This window comes from Ochotona curzoniae, unplaced genomic scaffold (assembly GCF_017591425.1).
Source record: "Ochotona curzoniae isolate NIBS_2020 unplaced genomic scaffold, NIBS_Ocur_1.0 scaffold_1037, whole genome shotgun sequence".
Classification (NCBI taxonomy): domain Eukaryota; kingdom Metazoa; phylum Chordata; class Mammalia; order Lagomorpha; family Ochotonidae; genus Ochotona; species Ochotona curzoniae.
The window spans coordinates 11607254-11612015 of NW_024467083.1; positions in this window are offsets into that span (position 1 = coordinate 11607254).

The window sequence follows — 4762 nt, forward strand, 5'->3', positions numbered from 1 at the left end:
TTGATCATAACTGTGTACAATGCCACTTCCCAGAGTTCAGGATGCAAATGATTGCTGGAGTCATGAAACAGATTGTGTTTCTTCTTTGGGCTAGATAAATTCTCATGAGATATGATGCTTAAGATTTCAGCCTTGGTCCGGCATGGTAGCCTAAGTTCTCGCTTCGCACGTGCCTGGATCCCATGTGGGTGCCGATTCTAATCCCAGCCACCCCACTTCTCATCCAGCTCCCTGTTTGTGGTCTAGGAAAACAGTTGAGAAAAGCCCAAAGCATTGGAATCCTGCACCCGTGTGGGAGACCAGGAGGAGCTCCAGGGCTCCTGGCTTAGGACTAGTTCAGCTTCAGCCATTGTGGCCACTTGGGGAGGGAATCAATGGATGGAAGATCTTCCTCTCTGTATCTCCTTCTCTATGTGTATCTGACTTTCCAATAAAAATAAATAACTCTTTAAAAATATTTTAGCATTGGGCCCGGCACGGTGGCGCAAGTGGTTAAGGTCCTCGCCTTGCACGCCCGGGATCCCATATGGGCACCGGTTCTAATCCCGGCAGCCCCGCTTCCCTTCCAGCTCCCTGCCTGTGGCCTGGGAAAGCAGTCGAGGATGGCCCAAAGCTTTGGGAACCTGCACCCACGTGGGAGACCCGGAAGAGGCTCCTGGCTTCGGATCGGCATAGTATAGGCCCGTTGCGCTCACTTGGGGGGGTGAATCATCGGACGGAAGATCTTCCTCTCTGTCTCTCCTCTCTGTATATCCGCCTTTCCAATGAAAAAATAATAAAAATAAATCTTTAAAAAAATATTTTAGCATTAACCAACTGAGTTAACAACTTGACCAAGTTAAGTCAGTAGAACAGTGGTTATCTGGAGTACCAAGATATTATTTAGTTATCTTGTGACAAAGCTTTTTGAGGTTGAAACTTTGAAAAAGCTAATTGACCAAAAATCTTTGTTAGATAAACATTGCATCTCCCTTGAAAATTCTGGGAGTTCCAGTTTGGTTGCTGACCTTTCCTTACCGTTTATCTATTTGTTTAGCCTTGGCATTTCTTAAGCCACTAGTGTATACAGAACACTGCCCAGGATTCTGGGAAACACAGCAAGTTTCTCTCTGTCTACAAGTTAGGCACATTTTATTTGGTAATGCAATAAATGACACATCACATAACTTAACCATTACAAGCAGAGAGCAACAAATCTTATAGGCAATAACCTTAAGCAACTCCAGGTACAGATCTGGCCAACTGCTTGGCAGTGGCACTGCTCTCTGTTAGAAGAGTAAAATGTGGGAAGATTGTCAAAACATCATTGGAATAATGGGATGTTCATTTTAATTTGATTCCCTTCAATAGGCTGATTTCTCTCCTTCTCCCCTCCCACACGTATATTATCTATTTAACTACTGTAAATATCAAGTATGCTTAAATCCTAAGAGCCCTTGGCGACCATTAGCTTCCACTTACACGTGCACACACACATGCAAATACAGAGAGAGTCATAGAAAAAGAGGAAGAGAGAGAGAGAGAAAGAGAGAGAAAGAAAAAAGAAAGAAAGAAAAGAAAGAAAGAAGGAAGAGAGCTGTCCTGTTTATCCTCCTTTGTGGTCTCAATAGCAAACTATAGTGCCCAAATATGCCATTTTGCATAAGTTATTGTGATTTCCTTTCATCTTTATATCCCCCTCCTCTAACTACATTGCAAGTTCTGTGATTGGAGCATCTGTATTTGTCTTGCTTATCATATTTGTGGCACATAAAAATCATACAATACGCTTTATTGAATTTTTAAATAAATAATTGGCAAGAATCAATGTTAGAGCTAAATGTCTTGTTTAATTACTTTGTGTTATAACTCCCTGGATATTTTTGGATGTCCATTTCTGTGAGTTTTTTAGGTGGAATACAATTGTGGCAGTGATGTGTTGTATGTTAAAGTTCCCTCTAAGCTTTGGTACTTACTGTAGGAAGAAGGGACTACGATTGATAGGAAAATCATAAGTTTCATCCCTTTACACAGCAAGTGGTTTCTCATCTAGCCGTCCCCACTATAACTTCAGATACATCTAGAATTGTCATTTTCAGTGTGTGTCATTCATTGTGGTGGCAACACAGTTCAGACACAGTAGGAGACAGTATATGAATAACTTACAATAAGTTACAAAAAGAATCCCAGGGATATATGACCCATCAAATTTCTTTTTAAGTGAAAATCAAAACAAAATTTTATGGAAAGGATGAAGAACATCTTCCAGAAATGCTTCAGGAGAAATGAGAGCTACACAACTAACAATATTTAATCTCAAGTAAATTAGTTTTATTTCAAAGAACAAAATAGTTAAATTACAGTAAGACTTCGTTTTGAATATGTGTTTCTTGAAGCTCATCGAAATAAGTTTCATTTCCTAAATCCAGCATTTGCTTTGTGGATGATTAGGGATTTTTTAATAAACAATCTATTCAAGCCTCTGGACTTGGCCCTGCTGTTTTCCATCTCATGTTTAGTTATCCGGAAAGTGTCTCTTATCTGTGTTGAAGACTGGGAGCTTAGAAGACTGGTACCTCCTGCCTGATGTATTTACCACATGCTTCCCAGAATCTTACAGATTAAGATGAATCACTACTGATGAAACAACCCAAGGAGAAAACACAAAGAGTTAGCTCATGTTTATTGTAACCTTCAGAGAAAGCTCTTTATCTTGTTTGTTTGTTCTTGAAAGGGTGCCTTCCCTTTCTGTGTAGTAAGAATGAGCCAGCCAAGCTGTCAGACTTCCACTACCCTATCAAATAACAGTTGTTTCACGAGAGAAGAGACATTGTGTCTCTGAATCCCTCCTGGTTTTTATGGGTGTTTAATAAGTAAACCCACCATCTCCAAATAAGACTCTCTCATCTTCTTTGTCTATTTTTCATTCTGTTGCAGTGACACTACCTTTTAGCCTAACAGAATTGAATTGGTTGTTCACATTGATCATAAATTAGTAATTTCTCAGCAGTAATCAGTTTCATATGCTATTACAGAGATTGTTGAAGTGAAAAAATCTTTCCATAATCACAGATTCAGTGCATGAATGAGAAAATGGATACCAGGCCTTTGGGTATCTTAATCATAGTCTGATCCATCATATATTCAAAAGGAGATTGGAGAGAACAGCTTATGACACAGCATGTCAGGCCATCACCTGTAATGCTGTTATCCAACATTAGCTCCAGTGCAACTTCTGGCTGCTCTACTTCCAGTCTAGGTCTGTGTCAATGCTCTTGGGAAAGCAACAAAGGAGACCCAAGTATTCGAGTTACTGCCATTTACATAGTATACAGATGTCTGTCACCTGCTGATGACAGACACTGTACGGAAGATGTTAAGTTACAAATTTAGACATGTATCAGATAAAATCTCACTTCTTCCGCTTATGAATTTTGTGACCTTGGGCAAGTCATATGGCACGTGTAGGACAATCTCTTAAAAACTAAATTTTAAACATAATAATATTCCCTATGCCAAAATGTTCCTACGAGACAATGGAATAGTAATTGAGTTGAACATTTGAGGAATTAAATGAGATAATACTTTTAAAAAATTATGGCATAACCAGGGAATCCTGTAAATGTTATTTACATGTATGTGTGATGGGGATTCTTATTCAAACATGACCTGAGTCCAAGACACAAAGAGTGGCTTTTTGGCTGAGATCAGCTTCCAGGAAAACCTGTCCCAATGAGGCATAAGGACCAAAAGGCTATGGGACAATTCTAATATTGTAATTTAAGAAAATCCACTTCTTATCATCTAACAAAGCAGAGATCTCACATGGATACCAATAGAATGCACATCTTGCAAGAGCCAAAGCAGCTTTTGCTAATATGAACCAGTTGTCTTCATAGAAATTTTGTTCAGATTAAATTGATGGGACATGCTTTAATGAATAAATTGTTCATCTTTGCTATGGTAAGACAATATGAAAATCATAAATACCTTGACAACAAACTGACTAATCAAACAATTCTGTTTTTTTTTCTAAATTTTCATTTGCTTTATGCTGCATTTATTCCCAAGTCTAAAGTTATTGTTTATTAAGTTTCTTCTGGAATGTCTTCTGATTAGGAACCATTTGATTATTTTCTGTGAAAATCATCTCAATGTGGCATTGGGAGCTTATGCACACTTTAATGTAGCCATGAAATCTGTAGGGACAGTGACACATCTTTGGTGCTTTGTTAAACAACCAGAGAATTTAAATCCAAATTCTTAAACTTAGCATTAGTCTGCATTATAACAGATGTAATAGAATTTCAGCACTCTTTTTGGGCCAGGAACCCTGTGTCCAGCTGTATTGTTTGGCCTGGGCACATTTACCACCTCTATTATTGTTAACAACGGAATGCAGGTAGAGATGCTATCTTCTGGGAGTGAAGTGAAAGCAGGCTGCCACAGTCCTTACCATTGGTGATACTGTCCAAGGAAAACCTTACTGAATCTAGACTGGAGTGCTAGTCAGAAGCAGGGTACTCATCTACCTCTTGAAAGCAGAGCTTGTTTCTCTCCCCTCTTCCCCCCACATAGGTGCCCGCTGACTAGCAGGAAGAAAGCACTCTCTTAACATGAGTAGAGGTAGCAGTGGCTCACATGTATATGTTTTATACATGTAGGGAATTTTTATGAAGGATGTATCTCCATTTTCTGCAGAATTTGAGTCTGGCCTGGAGGATTGTCAGAAAGCCAGGCACCCACTTAAGACTGTGAGGTGCTCCCATCTCCCAACTCTATC